At 41.0% G+C, this 25,523-nt stretch overlaps 1 protein-coding gene and 1 long non-coding RNA gene across 4 annotated transcripts in view; both read left to right on the top strand.

The window, feature by feature from the left end:
* Positions 1–3,855, top strand: part of LOC113952031 — a 30,152-nt gene extending 26,297 nt beyond the window's left edge. Inside the window, exons 3-4 of the long non-coding RNA XR_003529357.1 lie at positions 3,189–3,302; positions 3,711–3,855. This is a non-coding gene — a long non-coding RNA (uncharacterized LOC113952031). The remainder of the gene's footprint in view (positions 1–3,188; positions 3,303–3,710) is intronic.
* LSAMP (limbic system associated membrane protein) overlaps positions 1–25,523 on the top strand; it is a 1,002,030-nt gene that overhangs the window by 530,014 nt on the left and 446,493 nt on the right. The window lies entirely within an intron of this gene.

The raw sequence follows: 25,523 nt of genomic DNA, 5'->3' as shown, positions 1-25,523 counted from the left end.
CTACCCGCATAAGACATGGAAAGGAAAAACCTCAGCAACATCAGAAAAAACGGAATGCTAGTCTGTCCTTTGCCTTGTTTTGCTGCATCCTGGTTCTTTCTCCCATGGGGTAAGCAAACTGTGCAGCTGCAAATGGTGTAGGATCCATCCTACATTCAGGGGATTTCTCTACTGCTTTCAAACTGAGTACCTGTGCAAGAGAGATTTTGGTTGCTCCTCCACTGACGCTGACCAGCTGAATGACAACCATCAAGTCTGTCGGTGGTCATCACAAAGCTATAATAGAAAAATCTCTTAGTCCACAAGGTGCCTCTATTTGGGGTCTAAGTGCTAGTCTGCATCTTTGTATACCCACAAATTGCTCAAGCAATAACATGTTTACACTTGAATTTCAATTGCTTGGAGTGCATATCAGTTTGGGGAGTGAAATTCTCCCAGGAAATGAGGGCAGAATGGTATAAGAAATTGCTCGTCTGTATCAAACTAATGGCCCATCTAGTCCAGTATTCTGTCCTAACCATTGCCAGTGCTGGATGCTTTAGATAGACTCGTAACAACCCCCTGGTGTGCCCTGTTTTACAATGCTACATAATAGGGAGACATTGCTTTCTGACCCCAACTTGCGATCATTTTATACCCTGAAGTGAGAAGACTAATAACCCATATGGTTTTTATTTTAGCAAGCCTAGCTGCAGATGCTATTCTTGTAAGGTCTAATCCTTTTCTGAATCTTGCTAATCTGTTTTCCTCTATAATATCCTCTGGCAACAAGTTTCACAGGTTAATTATATGTTGATTGCACAGTCTTTCCAATCATAGACACAGTTCTGTTGTACCTCATCTTATCCGTGTGTTTGTAAGTCTTTCAGCAACCAGAAGTGCCTGCAACTTTATTTCTGCAGGAAAATAATGGAAGAAACTCACTTTATACTGAATTCTGCATGCATAGGCCTTGAGTTACTGATATTATCTCAGTTTCCTTTGAATTCAGAGCATGCTTCTCTTCAAGTAATCTATCTGGTATAGCTATAAAGAACTTCTCCCTTGGATTTTGCCCTGCAGCTCGTGCTTCTTAAATTCCTGCTCCCAAGTTGTCTGTAACATACCCCACTTCTGAGTCCATCATATGTCATCTAGCCAGGCTTGTATCCCTGATTTCCTGCTTCCTGATCTTCACAACTCATAGAGATGAGACCTAGACTAATTAGAGAGATGGGCAGTCACCAACTATATGAAGTGCCAGATTCTGCACCTGGGACAGAGCAACCCTGGTTGTGTGTATAAGCTGGGGAATGAGAGGCTGGAGAGCAGTGCCATGGAAAGGGACCTGGGGGTTCTGGTCAACAGCAAGTTGAATATGTCAGCAGTGCCCTGGCAGCCAGGAGGGCCAAACATGTCCTGGGGGGCATCAGGCAGAGCATTGCCAGCCAGTCGAGGGAGGGGATTGTCCCACTCTGCTCTGGACTGGGGCGGCCTCACCTTGAGTCCTGTGTGCAGTTTTGGGCACCACAACATAAAAATGACATTAAGCAATTAGACAGCATCCAAAGGAGGGCCACAAGGTTGGTGAAGGGTCTGGAGGGGAAGCCATATGAGGAGCAGCTGAGGTTATTTGGTTTGTTCAGCCTGGAGAAGAGGAGACTGAAGGGAGACCTCATTAAAGTTACAACTTCCTCATGAGGAGAAGAGGATGGGCAGGAACTGATCTCTTCACTCTGGTGACCAGTGACAGGACTTGAGGAAACAGCATGAAGTTGAGTCAAGGGAGGATATCAGGAAAAGGTATTTCACCCAGAGGGTGATTGAGCACTGGAATAGGCTTCCCAGGGAAGTGGTCACAGCGCCAAGCCTGTCTGAGTTCAAGAAGCATTTGGACAACACTCTCAGGCACATGGTGTGATTTTTGGGGTGTCTTGCGTAGGGCCAGGAGCTGGGCTTGATGATCCCGATGGGTCCTTTCCAATTAGATGTATTCTTTGATTCTGTGATACTAGGACCTTTTGCACCCACAGCTTCCACCAACCAGCCCATATTCCCATGTGGTCCCTCTGTCTTTCAAGGGAAGCTGGTGTTTATTCCAAGGAGTATAAATGATGTCAATAGCACATTTTTCAATGGGAGCAGGAGGGACTCCCTGAAGTATGCATGTCTTTTCTGTGCCCAGGTGTAAGGGTTTTTTCTGTGAGCTCTTGATCTGCTGCCTGTACTCTGTCCCCAAAACTCCTTGACTCCCCGACTGATGTGTCATATTTGCTATATGTGCTGCAGAACTGTGTGTGTGCGTGAGTAGGCTGCACTGTTGGTATCTGTACTCTTCCTCTGTTCATGTTGCCTAGATGAATATATATAGCAGAAGCAGAAAGGTACTTTTAATCTCCCATATTGATATCAACCAGTGCAGCATGGCTACCCAATAGGGTGTGGCCTTGCACAGACACTATCCAAAAGGGTGTTGGATTCTCAGTGTGGGGTTTTTTGCAGGCTACGTGCTTCTGAAGTGCAATTTTTGTCATTTAAATGGTGGTTCCCATGATTCTCTGCTTCCGATGTCCTGATTTTGGCCTTGTGATCTTTCTGGCTCTTACACCTGTCTGCAGTTAGCAGACATCATGTTAGTCCTGATCTAACAGGAGCATGAGGAAGCTATGGATGTATCTAAGCACACAGTCTTTACGATTCCCAAGAATATCCAGTGCTTGCAGTGGAAGACAGCCTGCAACTGAATCTTGCTACCTCCCTCTTGCCTGTTCCCAAGAGTGCTGGTGGTTGTGTGAGGATCAGTTGAGTGCGTGTCCACTTTAGAGCTCTTTACATACTGATTACACTTGGCAGACCAGGTAATTGTTTAAATCTCAGCTTAACAGAATGGTAAAGTGAGGCAGAGGGAGGTATAATGACTTGCCCGAGGTCATCTTGTTTCTCAACCTAACATCCAGCTCTTCTCTTCTTGTCATTTAACTACAAGCCAGTGTTCTTCCTGACATTCAATTGAAATGCTGCTGCGACTCCCACACTTCTGTGTTAAATGGCTGCTCTATAAATAAAGTTTCTATTGAAAATAGCAGATTAGAAAAATGCTATTATATAATTATACTTTATTATTATTGTGAGGTTTTTAATTCATCGCAGAGAAGCCCCCCTTAAAAGTCAGCTACCTTACCCATTCCCATTCTCTCTCCATGGTCTAGAAAGGAAGAGCAGTCACACCTAACAAGAGCCAAATTACGCATACTGGTACAAAGAAGAAAGTGCAGAGAGCAGTCATTGAGCTCTTGAAGCCTCCTTCAATACAAGGTGGAAAGGTAATTTTTCCTTACCTAACAAAGATATCGCCCCTATAACCCATGATAGCAGACACATGAGGAAGTGTCCATAGCAAGTCTGTGTGTAGGTAGGAAAAAGTAGGACTGAGTGGTGATAGGTTCAGTATTTTCAGTTGCATCTTGAAGTGGCTGTTGAAGTCCTTCCCTTCAGATTTCTTTCCATTATTTCCTCATTGATATCTTTTCTGCCAGAAATTTTCATTCCTTTCTATACTATGCCCAAAAATTCAAGCCACTCAATAAAGTGTAACTATGGTTATAAAATAGATTTGAAGTTTGAAAAGAAAGATAATATTGTATTGAGTTATGGAGTGACTGAGAAGCGGAAAGAGTAGCAGCAATGAAGTTTAAACTAGTCCTCCCTGCATCCATTTTTTCTTTTTCAAGGGTGAATGGACACCAGGCTCATCTCTCCATCTACAGCATGATCATACTGTTACAGGATGCAGTGGAGTATATTCGAGTGATGCAAGTGAAGTTCTTTGTGATCCTGGGATAGGAAGGGCTGTGGAAACTGCTTTCCTAAGCTTGTTGACAGACACTAAAGGATTCACACTTCTCTTTTCCCTCTGGTAATGAACTCCTGCAGAGAATGTACCAATTTTAATGCCTTTCTTCAATCCATCTGTGCGGGGAGGGTTTTATGGAGCCCTCCCTGTGTCTGAGAAACAGGGAATTTAAAAGCTTCTTCCCAGCAAGTCTAACCCCTTGGAAATAACATTGGCATTGCAAAAGAAGGTGGCCACCTGGTTCTCTGACTGCCTGCTGTCAGGCAGCAAGGCCTAATGAACCTCTCAGGGGGAACATCCGCAGAGGGAGGATGATGAGTCTAATAGGCGCTTTGGTCCCTGGGGTTGGGAGGCATAAACAGCAGCAGGGATGGTGCTTGTAAGGGAGAGAGATGAAAGGCTGATATGCCTTCTCACCATCCTTCCTCTCAGCATTAAGCTTCCCACATATGGTGGCTGGTGTGTGAAAGTGGGGACACAAAGTGGGTACAGTGAGACTTGTCTTCGTTTTGGAACAGAGCTACTTTTCTTTCCTGCTTGCCCTTTGATCCCAGGTGCTGTCCATGCTTTTGGCTCTGATCTGCTGCTCAGTAGCTGTGTCACCAGCTTAAAAGGCACCTTAGCAGCTGGGAGCCTAAGAAAGCTGGGATGGCTCTTTGAAGAACCAGGGATGGTAAATGTTCTGTGGCGTTTGAGGCAAAGGCTGGCACTTTCCCGTGATTTTGGCTAAGGCCACAATCACCTTCCTGCCTTATAAACCAGCAAAGGAGAAAAGGGACCCAGAATAGGAGCATCTAGACTTTTCATGCCTCTGGACATAAATTAGTTACACCTCTAACCACGACTCAGTTACGATTGCTGGCCTAGCTGTCTCCAAACCTCAATCCACCAGCTAACCCTTTCAGAGGAAGACTAAAGCCTATAGAAAATGTCAGAATAAATGATGTTTCTCTTTCTGTCACTATCTGTAGAAGATCCTTAGAAGATTTGTACTTAATGAAAGTACCTCACTCCACGTTTACTAAAGGTCTGCCATTTTCCAGTAAGATTATTTACTATATTCTAACCTGGTACTTCAAAACTGCTGTATTTTGAGACTTAGAGAAGGAACTATTGCTTGCTTTATGTTTTGTCACATTCTGCAAAAAGGTGTGATGGTGGTTTATAAGCTGTAATGAGTGTTATCAGTCCTGTTTATATCAACACAGTGATACCAAGAGTGCTTGAATAACATGATGATGGATATTGCACAGGAAACTAGAGAACAGCATAAATACTATGATCCAGGTAAATATCCTGACTTCAAAACACTGTCGTCTAATGTGCAACATCTGCCACTATCAGGCTGAAAATTGCCTCAAGGATTTTGGAAATTAGGTCATAACAGGGAAAAAAATTCCATTTCTTGGTAGAATTGTATTGCCATATGGAATTTGCAAGATACATTGCTTTTTGCTAGTGGGAAGAGTTGGTGGACAAGGTTTGCAATAGAGTTTCAACCCAAAAAACAACTGAAATTCTAGAAAAACTAAACTTTGGCAGAATACTTCATAATCTTTTGAATAGTCTTCAAAAATACATTTAGGTTTCTGCGCAGTTTCCTGGGGAAGAAGGAGTTCTGAATCTGTCTTTGAATGATCTGTCTCCCTCTTCTCCTACAAGCACTTGCAGAAAAGTCCTGATGTAAGGGCAGATGGGAAATAATGCTTTGCCACTGACTTTCTGTCACCTTACCAAATTTCTTTGCACCTCCTTGTCCTGCTTTCCCCTTTTTGATGTGAAACTTTTGCTGGGGAATTTTTTAGGGCTTTGTCTTAAAAAAAATTCATAATGCAAAGTGAAAAACAATACTTCTGTACTTTTAGTATTTTTAGTGGTCTCACTGCTCATGTCTCCTACACTTGTGTAAGATGAAAAATAACCAACTCAGTGTAAAACTCAGCTTTGTAGGCAGAATTTCTCCATTCACAAAGCTCCAAAGCCTCTTGTTTGTTAACAAGACTCCTTCATGCCTCCCATTAGTCCCAAGGTTGAACAGAGCATGCTGCAAAAGGCTTTCTTCCCTCAGAACAATTAGGAAAGCAATATGAAACACCCTTTATCTTTAAGGAGCCAGATCTTCAGCTTCCATAACCCATTCCCAAGCTAGGGGTTTTTGAACATTTCAGCTGAACTTGAATTTGCTGCAGTCTAAGAAATCCTCCTGAGAGTACCACGACCTTAAGGGTTTGGAATGCTTGAAGAGAAAAGGACACTATCACTCCTGCAAACTGCTGATCCCTTCTCTGTTCCTTAACTCATTTTATTTGGAAGTGAACTCTCTGTTCATCAAGGAAATCATTGCAATGCTGCTTTCTCAGGCATTTGTCTCCCATCCATGTTATAGATGGCATTAAAATTACCAACATCAGAAAGAAAATTGAACTTCTGGCTGTGCATACATAAGGTTTCCTGCATTTGAGTACAACATCTCTATCTGGTGGTCAGTAGATGCACAACTGAGTTGCTGCATCCAAACCTTCATAAACTTTTAAGAGGCTTTGGTCTATGTTTGATATATAACAAACATTTTCAAAAAGATCAGGCATCTCCTTCATCGCTGCTTAAAATATTCTTCATACCAAACTATTTGAAAGTGGTTGGATGGGCAGTGATTTTCAAACTGTTCAGATCTCTACAGATGTAGAATTGGCCTCTCTGAGTTATTAAGAGAACCAGTGCAAAGAGCATTAGATACTTGTAAGTGTGACTTGGCCATGTCACTGCTGTTCAAATATCATTACAGATGTGTCCCAGGGTTCCTCCCAAGGGTTATGTTAAGCTGTGGTGTAAGGATATATTGTTGACTAGAAAGGTCTTCAGAACTTCTTGGCTCTGCTGAATAAAGCTAAGTTTATTGAAATTCAGTTTTGAGAGTGAACAAATTTTCAAGAGCTCAGAAACTCTGCAAAAGTAAATATTTAATTCTGCAGCATTGTGGATTGCATGTGTATGCAGGTAACATGAAGGAAAGTTGCTTTTATGGCCCTTTTTTCTTTCTTAGTTGTTCTTTTCCCTCCATATTTTGGTTCTTCCACCTAAATAGTCCCCTGTTCTTGATTACCCCACCTATTTCTCTATTGGTTACACAAAGGTTGCTTTCAATACTGATGTATTTAATATGGTGGTTTATTATATTTATTCATATTTTATTATTATAGCTTATCTGACATGTACCTGTAGTCACTAGGACCACACAGTCTTTTGCAGTTCTAAAGAAGGCGTACTTGTTAACTCTTACAGGTTGTTCAAGTATCCTAATGACAACATTTATAAGGAACTTGAGCTTGAGTCACTGCCTCGGTCTCAAGATATGTGATTTAAGCCTACAGGAACTGACCATGCTTTTAGCTGTAGTGTGGAGGAACCATGATGAGGAAACATGGGGTATATTTATACTGTAAAGACTAAGTGTATGTTGCAGAATAGTGTGTAGATTTTCACAGCACTTGGAATCTGTGGGTGGAGAAGTTTGTATGTACTACTAAGCAAGTTGTGGGAGCACAGAATTCAAACTTAAGCCGACAGCTGTTAGTCCAAGTAATTTACTGCTGTGCAATTTGAAAAGCTTGTGCTGAATAAGAGGAGCACTGATACTGGAAATGTGGCTTAGTGATTATGAACCAGACCAGGACTTGGGCAACTTGGCCTGTAGTCACAGCTCTGTCATGGACTATCTGGGTGATCTCCAGCAAGCATCTTAAGTTATGTCTGTACTTATAAATCAAATGTACCTTGCATTATTTTCAGGCAGTAAAGTCACCTGTCATGGAATCAGATATATGGCAGCAAACCACTGGTAATTCCCAAAATAGTGTAGCTTCATCTAACTTCCTACTTATGAATGGTCCCTGGATCATCCATGGCTTGGAATTGGAGTAAGTGCAAATTTCAACAGCCCAAATCTTGTACCAGCAAACTTGCATGCAGTTTATTAGCATTACTGCATCTGGGCACCTTCAAATTTGCTAATATAGGGCAGCCTTAGCTGCTGTATTCATGGCTCAATTGACAGTCTGGGAGAATGTTTCAGCTCCTGCTGGGTCAACAAGGAGAACATGACCACCTCTTCTCTCTTTTTATAGTCCTTTTTTTTGATGGGACAGAGCCTTAGTTACATGGCCTGAAGGGAAGGGAGCTGTGGGCACTCCAAGCAGGTCCCTCACTTAGACTGGGTCAATCAAGGGACCAGGACAGCTTGGTAAATCATTGCGCACTACTGTTTCCTGTATCTATAAAATGAAGGTAACAGAATTTCTTGACTTAAAAATATGGTTTAAGGCAGCATGCTAAGTGTTGAGGTTAAAAAGAAATATGAAATAACTGCAACATTAGTCAAGCACTGTCTTTTTAAATTTAACTTGCTCCTGGGTTTGTGTAATCATCCCATATGGGCAGGTTATTCTAAACTCTGCGTGATGCATTTCTCTTAGAGTTGGTTCTCCAATACACAAAGTAATAGGAAGTAGAAGATCCACGTCTTTGCTTCATCCAAGCTAAACCATCTTAGATGGTGGCCAGATGAACCATTCACTGATCCCCTATGCCTTGGTCACTGGTAGGAATTGTATGATACTTCTGACAACTGTATAAAAGCAAGAATTAGATGTAATGAGATTGGACTCAGTGACCACTGTGGTCCCTTCCAACTTTACTCATTTTGTGATTCTGTAATCCAATCTGGGAGATTTTCAAGACCTTAAAATACTTGGATCCTGCCTTACTACTTCTTAGGCAAAAAAAGTTCTTCTTCCAACAGCTGCTCATACGATGACTGTGGGGCAAAAAAGCCCAACGTGCCAGTCATTCTAATCTCTTACACATTCCCTGTGGGAGCACACTGTTCAGGGTATTCAGCATTTATCTGATGGTGTTCACATTAGAATAGACAAATGAAAAGCCATAGTTGCCAGGAAGAAGGAATAGTGTAATATGTCCATTCATTGGCTTTGGCACAGTTAACTTTAGACCCACAAACTGAGCCTGTTTATTTTATTTTTGTCTCATCAGCAGGTGGGTGGCTTCTGTGTGCAGTGATGTGCTTTGCCTTACAGCTTTTGAGAAACACCCTTTGAAGAGCTGAAAGAATTTTACTGTGCCCTTCAAAATATGGAATTATAATTTGACATTTGCAAATTCAGGTCCTCCTAAGATGCCCTTCTTTTCAATTACGTAGGACTGCGAGATCAGTACAGCCTGCGAAGTGGGAAATTGATGTAACTTCCACAGCTCTTGCACTTTCTGGCTGTCACCCTCACCCCATTCCTACCACACAGATCAAATCCATATGTTACAGTACCTTTTAAAGGCTCTCTGATAAGGCCAGGCAATGCAATTTTAAAATACACTGCTGCTACCAGAATCACAAAAGAGACTTCCAGAATCTTCAGAAATTTGGAAAACCTGACTCCTAGAAAGTGGCCACTTTCCTTGATGCTTGAAGTCTTATAGATCTGACATTGTATGAATGTTAAAGGGAGCTGCAGTGAAATTCAGTGTCTTTTTCTCAAAGACACTGCCACAGTGTGCAGAAGAACATTCTCCTATATCTTATTTAAAGGTAGAATTTTCCCACAGTAGCTCTTTCCCTTCAGTTTTGGTGGCTGCTATACTTGTCTCTTTGACTTCTTTACTAACCTCTACCAGGGACTTGACAACATACTGGCGAGATAAAGAGTCTTGTGCTGTCTGCCATTCATTGCGTATCTTGAATGAACTCTTTGCTTATTTTTTCCTCCCACTATAGCTTAATGGTCCTTGTTCCATGTCTGTAAGAATGGACCTCAGTGAATTTGTCAAGACCTAAAAAGTATGAAGGGGCCAAAGCTCCACTGAAACTAGTGCAGTAATAACACAGGATGTTGATAGCAAAGGAAGTCATAATTAGGGTAATTTCAAGTAATGCTTTCTCCCTGTGAGTTGCACTCGTGATTATAGGTATAAACTATTTTCTTACATCTGAAGGGCTCAGGTATTTGTACAATTTCCACAAAAATTTCCTATCTCCTCCTATCTCATTCTTGTGACTAGCATCCTCTTTTGTCCCTGCTTTTTACTCCTGTAAATTGTTAAATAAAGACTTGCATTTCTTGCATTAACATTCTGGCCCCAAAACTCGCTCTCTGTTCTAATCGTGTTGTCAGGGAGGTTTGCTGGAATCCCACACCATGTCTTTCCAGGCCCAACTCAGTAATTGTGTTTTTCTTGGTTTTCTTCTATATCAAGCAGAACTGTTTCTCCTGAGTAAACAGTGTTCCCATTCCTGGCTCTTTATCCATACATACCTTGTTTCAAAAAACTTCTTTTAAATCTGCATAAATGCTGCATTTTCTGTAGAAATACCTCGGTCAGAATAATGATCATTTGCATGTTAATAGCTCCATCTCCGTAGGTGGTTGTTAGTTGTTACTGGTCTTGCTTGTTACAATGAATGCAAATCCTTTTTTAGTCCTAATCTTAATTGCAAAATGATTGTATTTTTCCATAATTCCCTATATTTCAGTAATTTTAATCTATATCAAATATGATTTCTTGACATGCTATCATCTGCTTTGTCTTTTATGCCTAGGCTCTGCACATGTTCCAATAGACTTGCTAATTATCAAAGCAATTTGGGCTTTGAACTGAAAATGGGCCCCTAGCCAATTCTTTCCCACAAAACTTTGGTAAAAAACAAAATGAGACTTGAACTTTGTGTCTTGACTCCGCTTCACCCTCTTTGCTCTTCATCCTTTCTGCTGTATCTGACAGTTAAGTGACTGACATGGCAAACTGCTGCTGGCACCATCATTTCCACTGTGGAGGAGTGAGGTTGCTGAGGTGGAAGGTTCCCTGTCACCATCAGTGCAACATCTGTGGCCTTTGCAGCACCAAATAGTTGGTGTTTCATATGCATAGCAATGTAAACTCCGTGTTTTAAAGGGACAGTACTAAAGGGAACTATTTTGTTCCTGATATTGTTGATGAGCCACTGCGGACAAGAATTTTGTCTGTGGAGGAACATCTGGCCAACTGCAGAGATCTTTCACAATGCACAGTGCTATAAGGGCTTGGTTTAAAGGATAGCTTGGGCACCACAAGGCTACCTGGTGCCGTGCTTGCCTATACGGTGGCTTCCACCTGGAGATACCACAGTCCCAAGTTGAGTGCCCACATGCTTTTCCTCTGCCCTATAGGAAAAGGTAAAATGTGCAGAAATGTAACTCAGGAAAGTCAGAATGTAGAGGGTAAAGCCACCTGAGGTAGTTGCTAGGAAATGCTAAGTGAAGGAATATGGCCTTTACCCTAAACCTCTTAGGGACTTAGCTATTCCTGCTTATCATTCCTGGGTTTGAACATGAACTTTACAGAATCATAGAAATTCTGTTTAGAGGTATCCTCTGAAGTCTTCTGGCCCAGAATCCTTTTTGATTGTTCCTTTTGGGTTTTGGGAATACCTGAGGGTGCAAGGCAGTAGCATGCAGAAAAGTCTGAGCTGGTCTATATTATTTCCTGTCAAGGAAAGTCTGTCAATTTTTTTTAGACGCATCACGACTGACTTTTTACAAGACCTACCCCATTTCAGGGTTGGCCCTCCTCAAATTCAACAGGCAGAATTGCTCTTTACTGTCTACTCTGTATATTTGTAGCATTTAATATCTGCAACAAAAGCACACTGTAGGTCAGGGGCCTGCTATGGCAGGCTTTGTGTGTGCTGTTGTGAGACTTGGTTGAGAAAAGAACTTTCTGAAAATGAATGAAAAGACACTGGTATGATCTCAGCCAAACTTTGTCTTTGGCCCACTCATTTCACATTGCAGAGAATGCCAGGCACTATAATCTACCTTGAGGAAAAATGACAAATTATTTAGGGTACTCAGGTCCTACAAAAGAGTGAAACATTATTTAATCATTACAAATTTAAAAATTTGTATGATTTCTTGAAATTGGCAGATCAGATTCCCAAAATTATGTAAATCTGCTTTCTGTCTTATCTTCTATCCAAAACTGGAAGGCCTTTTCAGATTGTCTTTCTCTTTAAAGGCTGAAGGTTATTCTGCTGTACTAAGCATATCCAGGCACTTTAGATTGGGGTGTATATGGGCGTGGAGGATGGGGTATTATTGTTTTAAAACAATCCTTTATTTTAGGCTTATACATCACCGAATTTTAGGATAGTAGGGACTGTTCTTTTTCTGAAGAGTAGGAGGGATTCTTTCAATTACTGTCCCATGTCTGCAAAACTGGGTTTGTCTGTCTAAAGCAGAGCTTTCAAAAATGCACTGTAGCTTCACGATTCTTTCATAAACAGATGTGCTTGTGGAGGCCAGAAGATTTTAAGGTATGCAGTAGCATGTTCAACTTCTATTTTCATTCTGCTTTACTATTCACAGTCTGGATCCCAAGCAGTCTGTATCTCTCAGTTTCTTTAGAGCAACAGAAGGAGAAAGGCTCCTATTTGACAGCGACTCAACCTGTGAGATAGGGAGATTATACGACGATTAATTCATCTGACATGCTTACCTGCCCTTCATAATGCAAAACCATCATGTTGCACTAAATCCATGAAGGTGTTTATTTTCACATGCAACAACATAGTGCTTGCCATCTTTCTTACTATCAGTGGGCAGGATACATGAAGGGAAAAGTAGGTCCCCAACCTGCCAGCAGCTGAAACTTGTACTTGCAACACACCTCCCCAGCCCTCATTACTGGTAGTGAGGATGTGGAGTCTTCTCTGCCTAAGCTCTCAGTGGAACAGCATGCATACAACTACTCTTGTACTGACAGCTGTGAGCTGTCTTCCTTGCATTGCTAGATCCAACACCCATCTTCAAGTGCAGATCACTCAAGCGAGGAGGTTAGGCAGCTTTCTTTCCTTTGGCTCAAAGGCCTAATGCAAATAACATCCACGATAGACATGGGAACTCCAAGATTCAGGCCTTCCTCTGCTACAGGTTCCTTCAGCCCCATCCATACCTCTGACAAAAGTAACCTGCTTGTAAAGCTACAGTGTCCTTTAGGTCCAGTGTTGTGGAGTTCAAAGATTAATGAGACATAGTAGAAAACTCTCAGACAGTAGGAAAAGTTCCCTACCAAGCACAAAATCGGACAAAGAGGAGTTCCACACTTGCATTCAGTTTTGTGTAGTTGTTGGAAGGAAGAGCTTCCCTGCTGGGCATGTTCTTCCTATTGTAGCCCAGTACACCAGTTTGATGTTTTCAGGATGAGAACTGACTCACATGGAACTCTTCATTTCCCTCAGCCCAGTGACCTAGGAGTCTGTATCAAGTTTGAGGCTCAACAATTCAAGAAGTAAATCAAGAAACTGGGGAGGGTCTAGTGGAGAAAACTACTAAGATAACTATGACCTGTGGCACGTGTCCTATGAAAACAAACTAAGAATCTAAGCTTGTGTAATGTAGTGGAAGATAAAAGGTGAGATAGAAGCCTATGGCACTTGAAGTAAGGTTACTAATACAACAGAACTAAACTCTTCTAAATCACAGTAGACAGTACAACACTGGCAACAGCTACACACTGTGACTTGGATCATTCAGATGGGACATTAGGAAAGACTTTTCACAGGAGGGTGCTGCAGCACAGGCACAGGCATCCTGTGAGTTGTGAAGTCTTCTACTTGTGGGCTTTCAGGACCACCTTATGTGAGCCAGCATGGAAACAGCCAAACCAACGCATTGGTGTCCTTTATAGTGAGTAGGGACTGAACCTAGTAGAAGGTGTAGCCTTAGGACTTGTTCAAAAAGCATTTTCATTAATTATTATAGGTCTTTGTGAGGTCATCTTTGTCTACCTTGCCAATGCCTTTTTGTGATCTTCTTTCCTAGGGCAGCTTTGTCTGAATTGGACAGCTACATCTTCAGAGCAGTACCGCTGTGAGCATTTGTGGGGGTGGAACTGCTGTTGCTGGTTTAGTGCAGTTGTTGGGAAAGATTAGAACAGATTGGTACTGTGTGAAGCTCATGTCACAGGCTTTTATTGAATACACTCATAGTGGGATCTAAAAGTTTTATCAGCGTGAATTTGGGATGGTTGATTTCCTTATGGCTGGAAAAGTAGGAAATGAACAGTGCATGTAAAAACTTCTTTTATTTCTTCCCTAAGTCTATCTCTGATCCTCTGGTACTCACTGAACATTGTTTCTGCAATTATGAAAGGTGAGCTGGGGTACATACGATGGAAAAGAGGAATAGATCACCACTCCTTTGGAGGGTCCTTATGGAGGAGTGATGAGGCGAGAATGGAGAGGGAAAATAATCACAAAGAAATTATGCTGAAAATAGATCAATAACCTGAAAATTACTCAAGTCACTTGACGCCAGAACAGATCTGTTTAAAACCTTTCCCTGTATAGAGGAGTAATCTTGAAATTGACCCATTCTGCCTAGTATATTCTCTTCAGGTTAAAGCAACAAAGAAATTATTGAAAAAGCAATGCTGCCCTTTTCTTCAAATGAAAGAGTTGCAGTCAGCTCCTTTCTACCATGTGCACAGATTCCACCAACTAGAGCAGGACTGGGAAAGACCTGCCAGTGATCTTTTCCACAGTATAAACATTAAATACAGCTCACCCAGATGAGGAATGATCTAACAAATGAACTTCCAAGAGAGTGATTGCAGGGAACTCTTCCAGAGATTAAGCAGACAATCACATTAAAGTGATTATGTTCTGTTACCTTGTGAGGTCTGTGGATAACACTGAGGTACAGATATATTGTGACAGGAAGAGGCAAATGGATTGGGAGAGGTGGAAATGGAGGACTACAAAATAATTTGTATGATGGTAAGCTGTGAATGGAAATGGTTGTATCCTTTCCCCTGGAGCGTGAAGAGGGTTGTAAGAAGAGAAGGACATAAACTCACCTGTCCACAAAGTGTGGAACCCACATGGCATCCGAGAAGTGAGCAAGCAGGGCGGTTCTTATTTTTAAATGTTAAGAGGTTTTGCTTTATAATGTACCTTACTCCTTTTCTGCTCTCAGCCTCACCAACTTGTTTGTTCCATTAGAAGACACACAGTCCAGCAGAGCTTGGAAGAGCACAAAAGGATAAGAGAAGCCAAGGACACAAGCCAAGTAATGGTGAAGGATTGCTCTGGATTTCGAAGCTTAGCTGATGAGATGCCAGGCAGTGTTATTTTAATTCCATAACAATGAATTAGTCCCTGTTCATAGTCTCTTCTATTCTTTCTCTGGCTCATTTCTTCATGGAAGGATCACTGAAGAGTTACACATCTAGATTTTCAGTTATCTACAATTCTACTTTGTGTTAAATTGCTTGATTTCCTTGCCTTTTTTTTTTTTACAAATTTAAATTTATATTTATATTGTTTATTGAGGATAGTAAGAGGTGAATTCTGTGCACTACTAAGTGTATAATAATTGCAAATGTGTAGCTACTGTTTCTGTATGACACCATTCAGTTAAAGCTGGTTGTATCTTACTCGAATGCCTTTCAGTCATGTTCATATTTCATTCTTGGCTTTTATATAGGTCAATATTTCAGTTGTAGCTTGCTTTGAATTCTGCCAGGTTCTTGTTCTTGTTTAAACAAAGCCTGTAGTTTTCAATTTTACTTCAATTCTCATTAAGAAAATGCAAAGCTTTTGGTACTCATTAAAGCCTAATCTAAACAGTGCCAATAGTACCTAACTCATGAGTTCTGTAGGGAATGAGAAGGATGTGTCCATGAGTAGGATGATGAGGTCAATCAGATCAATTAATAGCCCTGAAATTTCCAGGTAAACAACTTACAGTAGTATTTCTTAATAAAGACAGAGTTTACACTTGTTTTTCAGAAAAGATTTGTACACTGAGGACTTGGAATTCCTTTGATTTACCTCTCTAGTTGCTTACTTCTCTTTCTTGAAATGGGATAGAGGCCAAGGGCCAGCTTACCAAAGGTATTCAGGATTTTCGTGATGCAGATAAATACATAGTGAAATGCTCAAGCCCCCTCCATTAGGTTACTCACCTTTCAATTAAATCAATGAGGATTAGTTAGGCGTGTACCTTTGAGAATGCTGCTTTGTGATTACCCCCATCATTAGGCATCATTTAAGTCTTTTCAGGAGCTTTGCCTGTGCTTCCATTTCTATTCTGTGCAATTCAGACAATAGCTTTTCTTTCCCTTGCTACCCTGTTTGGAACACTGGTATGTTATAAATAGGGTCATATAGAGTCCTTTAAATGAAAGTGCAATAAAAACCTCTCTGTAGCAGCTATGAGAATTTCCTGCTGGGCTTAAGGGTGTTGCAGAGTGGAAGAGCAAAGTTGTCGATGGGGTGACTGAAAAATGAGAAAGGACAAGTGTATTCGAGGCCATCTGTTCCTTTGGAAAATGGAGCCTGTACAGGTTAACACCTGCTCCTGTCTACTCAACACGATGCTAAACACATCCTTCCATGATTTTTGACTGAATGACATTCTGGGTGCTGTTTCTGGATATATTGAGACGTTAAATTTATGCAAGCACTTAATGCATTTTTTTCTTTACTTCAGCTGCTGGTAAGCAGTAGGAACTAGTTGACTTTGCACAGGTCTTCTGAAAGTGGTGGTGTTTGAGAAAATCTCCTGCTGCTCTAATACAATGGTATCAAACCAGCTTTAACTGCATTGGCCCTTTACAGACTGACAAGTCTATTAAAACTGTCAATAGAGTTGCCTAAATGAGCGATTTTCATCACATGAGGTTGCAAAAGCAGTGCGAGTTGGTATCTGAGCAGTGCACTTAACTAGCAGACATTCTATAAATATTAATTATATATGGCTACATTAAAGATTTCATAATAGATTTATAAGTAAAATATAAATGTTCAATAGAGAGAGAGCAAATTAGAGAAGGCCAGGAACAGGTTGCTGTTCTAACTTTGCTAACAAGGATGATAAGAACAGGACAGATGATGGCACCATCTACATCTGGTTTCCAGGGCAACTTTTCAGAGCTGGAATAGAACTCTTTCACTTCTTAAGTCAGAAAGCCCCTTTCCTCAAGCAGAACAAACTTTATAGTGCCATTGGTCTAGTTATACTTACTCAGAGCCACTTGTGAGCCTCCCTCAGAAAGGAAGTATCATGCTATGGTATCACAGATCTCAATGAACACTGATGATAGTGAAAATTAACCTGGCTTGGTGCATGTGGCTTTGGAAATAAATGATTGGTGTCCTTCTCTGGACATTGCTGCACAGTCTAAAGAGCTGTTTTAAGAGGTACAGTGAGAGTGATGAAGTCCTGCATCAACACAATTCTGGAAGAAACAGTTGATATGAACAGAGAAACAGGAGAACAGTATTGGAAAAGAGCTAGGAAACTTTTTAAAAAGCCTGTGCCATGTAGTACATTCCAAAGGCCAAAACTGCACTCTTTGGATGCATCTTTTTGAGTCAGGAATAAGCAGACCCTTCTGGGGCTTTCTAGTCTCTTCCAGAAAGAGATTAATCTCATCATAAACAGAATATTTTGCCCTCTGTGTGTCTTGCTTCCTTATTGTTATTAGGGATTAGTATTTGGGGGTCTTCTGAGGGGTGCTGAGATTCTACTGTGTCAAAAAAGAGAAGGAGACAAAGTAAATGGTAAAGCATCATCTCCCAAGGGAAGAGAGAGAGGGGAGGGAAATGAAAGGCAGCATTAAAGTTGCAAACAAGAGGAAACATGAGAATTGTGGTCTGGTATATTAAACTTCAACACTGTTGAATGCCTGGCTCAATAACCAACACATGTGTAAAGGGAACCAAGATGTAAAATAATGTGGAGTCTTCACACACACACACTCCACACCCACCTCTAAGGAAAAAGACAAAACCCCTAGGCCTTATGGCTAAGAAATGGTTGTGGATATAACCAGCTTAATTCCACTGATAAAAATGGGAAACTGTTTTGTTGTAGGTAAATTAGAATATGAAAACAATCATGTCTATGTCCCTTCCAATATATCTTGTCCACAGTGAAGGATTTGATTAATGAGACGAGCATGAATTAAATCCTAAATCCTTTTATTTCTGGAAAGTTAGATTCACACCATAATCATCATACTTTGCCATTTGGCACCCTTTTGAAGTATGTGAGAAGAACCACACCAGTGAAAACCTACCTTGAAACAGTAAACTTGCAAAAAATATAAGTATTCTTTTTGAGGTTTTTTTTGTTTTTGAAGCTGAAATTTCAGAGTGTGTTACGGTATCCTTGAATTTGAGCTCTAACTCTGATTGAATGTAAAAATTCTATACTTTCACAATTCAAATGATGTTTCCTTGACCTCCCCCTACATTTGATCTGAATTTGTTAGTTGCTCCTGCAGAATACAAACTCACAAACACAAAGTGTTGCATATCACTTAGCCAAGCTGACCATCTGTACCCCAGAAGTACTGAGTATTATTAAAGGTTTAGAGTCAGGTTAGGCAGTGGTGCGTGGAGTCCTGTGTGTATGCGCTCTAGATCTGATACTGCTCGATGTTTTCATTAACATTTTCACTGGAGAGTATGCTAATCAAATTCATATGCAACAGAAAGCTAGAAGCAATCGCCAATGCATTGGAGAATAGGATTAGCCCAGAGTCCAACTATGATGAATTCAAGAAGTGAGCTGAAATCAATAAGCTGAGATTCAATAAGCACAAATGTAAAATAGCTCACATAGGAAGGGATAATTAAATGCACAAATGGAAAATGGAGCTGTCTGTAGGCAGCTAATATGGAGGGAGAGACAAAGAGGTTTTGTTCCTTAAACCAAATCTAGGAAGACAAGGAATCATTTTTATTCCTGGTAGTGAACAGGCAATAGCTCCAAAAATTAGCTTTATGCTTAGATCCAGCTTTTAGCTCCACATGAGCTTGTCACTGATGATGCATAATTAAAGGTGAAAAAAAAAAATCAAACCAAAAGCACTAGCTCAGCCTTTTCTGTTTCACACATAAGAGGTTATCTCTTCAGTAAAAGAATTACAAGATTTTGTTTTTCCTCTCTTCAGCTGTGTAAATCTCCCTTCACCTTCACATTCTCCACACTAGTGTGGACTGTCAGAAATGGAGGTTTTCAAAACTGGACTGACATCTCTTTTTCCCTGTGGACAACTCTGGTGTCTCAATCTGTCATACTTACACCCTGTTTTATTGTTTTTTGTCAAGAAGAACCACACACTTCTTTATAAATAGTGATTTCTACGCCTGAATTTCCGTGCTGATGAGAGTGGTTGCCAGTCAGAAGGAGAGGTGTATGTAGGCTGCAGTAGGTAAAGCCAGCATCTCTGTGTCCTGACCTGTAGGAGGAACTGTGCACAGCCCTGCAAATCCAATAGCAAAAGATTGCATGGATCAGTACTCTCTGGAGACAAAATGGGAGTAAGCATGGGAGTAAATGAATCCAGTTGCTTCACTTGAGTTAGGATAGTGATGGAAAACACTGTGAGAATACCAGTCCATGGCTCCCCTGGTGAGGTTTTGGGTACATTGACAAATTGCCTGTTGATGATTTACACAGCCTTTGCTCATGGTGTGCCTGCCTTGGGCCCGCTCTGTCACTATCTGTCAGCCACAATGTCTTGCCAGAAATTATCTTTTCTTTGCAGGAAAAATATTTTCACTACTGTTTGAAAGGAAGTTTGGGATTTTTCAGCAGTACAGTGAACATCTTCCATTTACCCTGACTGAACTGTCTTGAGTCATACCCAATTCCAGGACTTATTCTTTGAAGGAGTCTTTTTGTCTTTCTGAGTGCTGATCAGGACTAAGCAGAGTGCCACTTCATCAGATACTGCTGTCCATGGAAAGGATTAACTAGAAAACATCTGTGGGTTGCCTCATGTATCCATACCAAAGGTCAAAAGCATCCTTCATTCAATCCAGAAACTGTGATCTTCTGAAAGCCATTAATGCCCATGTTCCCCTACTAAATCCAGTCAGGCTCTTTTATGAGTGCACTGTCTTCAGGCTAAGAGCTGGTTTTATTTTCCAGTCTCCTGATCTTTCCCCTGTTGATCTTGGACTAGATTTCCTTTTTGAAAGCACACTTGCTTGAAGGAATCACAAACCTGAACTCTTGAAAGGAGTTTTTCAGAGACAAAACCAAAACTGTTTTATTTTTATGCTTGAGTCTGTTAAAGAAGAATATTTTTTACTGTGAGGCCATGAGAGCAGCTTCAAGACAAGTGATAGTTAAGAGACAAGGTGGAGCTGTCAATGTGCTCTGTGCATTTAGCAATTCCAGAGTTTCTGGTAGGGGGGAGGACAAATTGCCCTTTAGAGATGTCAGATACTGTGGATCACCTTGACCTGAGATCTTAGGATCGGAATTTGTCTCAACAGAAACACCTTTATGGCAGAATTGCTCCTGCTGAGAGCTCTTGCCATATCAAAGGAGGTTTCTGACTAGTTAAATTTGGCTTTGCCTCTGTGAATAGGATGAAGCCAAGCTACAATCATGTCTCACATCTGTATTGCTTTTCTATCTCTCTCCCCTCAACCCCTACAACTTTACCACTGCAGTAATCAAATTGAGAGGTGGTAGCAAATTGCACTGGGATGCTGTGCTCCTCTTTCCCTTACAAAATCTTATCTGTGGCATTTTTAAAGCTAAATTATAGGAGCAACTGGCCTAGGATGATCTTTAATTAGTTTATTACCAGTTTCATGCATCTGGCAGTGTATTAGGGCATAGGAAAAAACTCTAGAGTGCATTTATCTCCAGCCATATCCTTCCCATATAATAGCTTTGAGAGCACATTATAAAGTAGAAAAATTCAGAGCAGTCCTGAGGTTGTATTTAGATCTGGTGTGCAATGGAGTTGGCCTATAATTGCTTCCAAAGTCAGGAACAGCAATCAATTGTTCTGGGCTTCTTTGAGTAGCCAACAGTTCCTGGGAGTGGCCAGGGATGTTACTGTACTGCTAAGGTGGCAGCCACAGTATGAATTCAGGTTCAGAATGCTTCAAACAAATTGAATCAATACAGCAAATAATGCACAGAGAAGATGCTCTTTTGCTTCGATGAGCACCACTCCCTTATGACTGTCAGCAAGGAGGAGGAGGCAGGGAACATACTTGTTGACACAAATAATTTTGACATGCCTCACTTGATTAAAACCTGGTGGGATAAAGCACTTGATTATAACATTTAAAATGTGACTATGGTCATTAAGGAACAAGAGAATGGATAACAGGGCTGGACTGGTACTTTGCATAAAGCTGTTTTTAGCCTTTCACAGTTATTGATAAGTCAAAATGCCAGGGCCATGCACGGAAACAGACAAGTGCAGAAGCCTAAGAGGAGGGCAACCTTTGAGAATACATCTGTAGAAATAAACCAAATGAGTTAGTGAATATTTCTGCATACTGAGGACAGTTGGCCCAGAGTAGCTCTTCCCATGCAGTGCTTACAGATTTCTGCTGGGGAAGAGCTGGACTGCTTAACAGTACAGATGATTATTTTTCTGTTCCCAGGGCCACCTCCAGGCACTGTTTAACTTATGAATATAGTTGCGTCCTGACAGCCCAGCCAGTCATACCTGACAACATCGCTCCTCAGTATACCTATCTGAATGAATGCAAAGCAGTTGGGGTGTAAGGAAACAATAGTGTTGAACATTGGCTGAAAGTCTTAGACAATCACTATTATAATTTATTTCAGAAAGCCCAGATTATGTATTTTAATGAAATATAGAGCAAGAGACAAAGGCAGACTCAGATGAAGAAATGAGTGGGTGAAGAAAAAAAAGAGATGTAATATTGTTGCTCAACCTAAGACAGAGATGCCTGAGCACCTGAAGACTAGCTGTCAGCATTATATTCCTTTGTGAGCATTGCAGTTTTAGTATAAAGAAAGTTTTAAGGAGAACGATGAAGGACCTTTGCAAAAGTTTAGCAGAGAAAGCTCAAAGGTGGTCTTGAAAACATTTAAGATCTGATGGTGTCTGGCAACACGGTCCATCAGACATGGGAGCTGACCTTTCACTAGGTGTTCAGAGGTGATGCTTGGAGGAGGGTAAGCTATAAAAGTCTTGACAGTGAAGACAACCAGCTTGTGTTTCATGAGGTAGAGGAGGGGAAACCAAAAGAAACATTTAGAGAAAGGTACAACATACTCCAAATGACAGAAAGGGAATGTGACCTTTGTCTTTCTGCACAATTTGAGCCAGGCAAGTTCGCAGTGTTAAGGTCAGGAAAAGGATGTTGTAGTAATGACAGGGTAAGCTGATGTGAGCCTGGGCAACTGTTTTGGCAGCAGTGAATATGGTTCAGTAATTCAGGCCTCAGACATAGTTTCTAGCAAAAGTCTATGAGATCTATACAAAGCTCAAGTATGAGGACCCAGAAAGACATCTGAATGGGAGATAATGCTTGGGTTACAGGTCAGAGGGATAGCTGGCTAGGCTGATGGTGCAGTCTGCTGCGATGGAAAAAGCATTTTAGTATTTCAGAGGGAGGCTTTCTTTCTGCCTGTGTTGCACCATTGCTACCAGATTCCAGCTCAGAAATACATTCATTTGCATGCCTTTGATGAAGTGTGAAAAAACTTGCATCGTGTTCATGTAGTGCCAGCTTCTTTATAGATGTTCCATATGGGACATTGAAGGGAAGTTACTGGAATGTTTCCAAGGTGGGAAGGGAAATTGGTAGAGTGAACTGAAGTCCCAAATGTAAAAGAGTTTTTAGGAACCTGTTGGAGGTTGTTTAGGCTGGAACATCGTAACTGTTCCTCCACTATGAGGCTGGTAAGGTGGTTTTGAGCTTGTTAATAACTGTGTGGTTATTAAGCAGGGCTCACTAAGGGTAGATATTTGAAAGCTATAGTCCCTGGCTACTCATGCCAAAGAGCTCAGGATTTGATTGAGGGGAACTCCAGCTCACAGATCTTTGTGGGACAGTAACAGAAGTTTTATAAGAATGTTAATGTTGTGCTGGATTTAAGGCAAAACAACCAGGATGACTTGAGTGACAGTAGGACAGTTATTTTGACATCATTCCAGAAAAAAAGAATGAAAATTTTATATATCATCCAGCTGCTAAAGAATAAGATTGTAAGAATGTCATTAACATTAGTCAATACAGATTTAAGGAAAATAGGCTTTTTAAACAAATCTGCTTTTTCTTTTCTTTTTTTTCCTGTGGAATTACAAGTCTAGTTCATAAAGATGCCTTCATATTTGGACTTTCCTAACACGGTATAATACTTCATGGTGTTCTGATAAAAAGTTAACACTATAAAATAACAATAAAATGGAGATTAAATGAGTTGAGAGAAAACTAAATGATAGGTCTCAAAAAGCATTTGTCAATAGGGAATTATCAGCAAATAGGAGTATTCCAGACTGGCTTCTGGGAAATCGGTACAAAACTCCATTTTATTCAGTGCTTTTATCAATGATCTGTGAGTAACTGTGCTGATAAAAAGAGTGGATGATACAAAGATTAGTAGAAGGATACAGAAAATAATGACAGTAAAAATCTAATGGATTTCTCAGAAAGGCTGCACCCCTTCATACAAAGTTATGTAGCACACCCAAAATAAGTTTGAGTATTTAGGGAGGCAGAGCAGCAGATCTTGCTTTCAGAGAACTTGGCTGCATATGAAAAGGAAGAATAAGGTGTTGTGCAAATGGATCTCAGATTTCCAACTGATGCAGTAGCAAAAAGGGGCTTAAAGGTCATAGATTAATGAACACAGCAGTAATAAAATGTAATGCGAACTAGTTTTCTCTCTCATATGACATTGTTTAATCCAGTTCAGAAATACTATCTTTTTCTGGTTCCTACATTTTCATGTTGCAGCATTGGATACAGAAAAAGTCTTCAACTTGACTTTGATGACTGGAGAAAATGACTTGCCGTGAGACTTCCAGATCAGTCTAATTTGGCTAAAAATATTGAGGGGGAACTTGACCACTAGAGAGCATAATTGTCTTCATTTTAAAAAAAATAAAATATAGATGATACAAAATGTTTTAATCTGGTGAAGAAAAGCATAGCAAGTACCAAGACATGGAAATTGATGTCAGACAAATTCAAATTAGGCCCAACCTTTCAACAATGAGGGTGATCAAACATTGAAACAAACTCCCTTAGGACATGCGAACTCTTCATCACCTTCAAGTCAAGCCTGGATACCTCACTAAAAAAAAAGATTTATTAGCCAGAGAAAATTCACTAAGCCAAGTACAAGGATAGCTGGGTGAAGATGAAAGCCCTGTGACATACAGAAGGTCAGGAGGGATTGCTTAAACCTCTATTCTGACCTCAAAGCATATGAATCTACCAAACCTCATCTCTCTTAGAAATGCTTTGCTTATTCCCTGCATTTCTCTTCTGCCATCATGTTTCTATCCTAGAACTGTATTGTACCGACACTGCTACATATGTCAAGCAAAGAGAGGCAAACTACATTGTTAGATGGATCTGAAATTTCTTTGCATCTGTCTTCCTCTGTCTCACTGCTTCCCTTCTCCTTACCCCACTCCGTGAATGTTGATTGAGAAAAACAAATAAACAACCAAACAAGAGATTATATTTCCACAACTGGGAACGGAACCATTTTGAGACAGAATTTGTTTACTCAGACATATTGGTCACTATTACTGGAAAAGTAAGAGTAGGAAGTGTTTGTGCCCTGGTGCTGCTGAGAAGAGAGTCTCTAATTGTGCTGGGTCTTGCCCTTTGGCCCAAACAACCCCCTGCATTGCTACAGGCTGGGGACAGAGTGGCTGGAGAGCAGCCAGGCAGAAAGGGACCTGGGAGTTTGGATTGACAGGAAGCTGAACATGAGCCAGCAGTGTGCCCAGGTGGCCAAGAAGGCCAATGGCATCCTGGTCTGTATCAGGAACAGTGTGGCCAACAGGTACAGGGAAGTGATTCTTCCCCTGTACTCAGCACTGGTGAGGCCACACCTCGAGTGCTGTGTCCAGTTCTGGGCCCCTCAGTTCAGGAAGGATATTGAGGTGCTGGAGCAGGTCCAGAGAAGAGCAGTGAGGCTGGGGAAGGGACTTGAGTACAAGTCCTATGAGGAGAGGCTGAGGGAGCTCAGACTGTTTAGCCTGGAGAAGAGGAGGCTCAGGGGAGACCTCATCACCCCCTACAACTACTTGAAAGGAGGTTGTAGCCAGGTGGAGGTTGGTCTCTTCTCCCAGGCAACCAGCAGGTTTGGTAGTCCTACTGCTACCAAAACCTTGCTATGCAAGCCTAATACAGCTGGAGGGCACGTTTCTATACTTAAGTGTGAAACCAACTGCAAAATAGGTGACACCTAGACAAGTTTAGGGGGATGGGGACAGGAAATCTGATCACTGCATGCACCTCTCCTCCTGGCATTGCTGTACAGCTTCTTCAAGACTTGAGCTTCTCTCTAAGCCTGAACCTACTTAAAAATTCAAAGATCTAATTCTCCTTGCTTGTACCATTAATACAGTGCCCTCAGTCAGAAGGCAGCTTATTTGGACCACTGGAATCCGTCAACTTAGCATAAGCCTCTGTGCAAACAGAAGGCTAGCCTGTAGTTCAAAAATGATAGTCGAACAAGATTTGCAAGTCAGAGGCTTGAAATTCCACAAAGCGAAGATCAAACAGCCTCTCCTTTTAACAAGCATTTCATTTCTTTAGGGGACTGGACAGTTTTCTTCCAGAAAATAAATGCAGAAATTTCATGCGGAAATTAAATGCCATCGT

This window comes from Corapipo altera, unplaced genomic scaffold (assembly GCF_003945725.1).
Source record: "Corapipo altera isolate COAL_440 unplaced genomic scaffold, ASM394572v1 61, whole genome shotgun sequence".
In the NCBI taxonomy this organism is placed as follows: Eukaryota; Metazoa; Chordata; class Aves; order Passeriformes; family Pipridae; genus Corapipo; species Corapipo altera.
The sequence above is the reverse complement of the archived record's forward strand: the minus strand, read 5'-3'. Positions and strand labels throughout refer to the sequence as shown.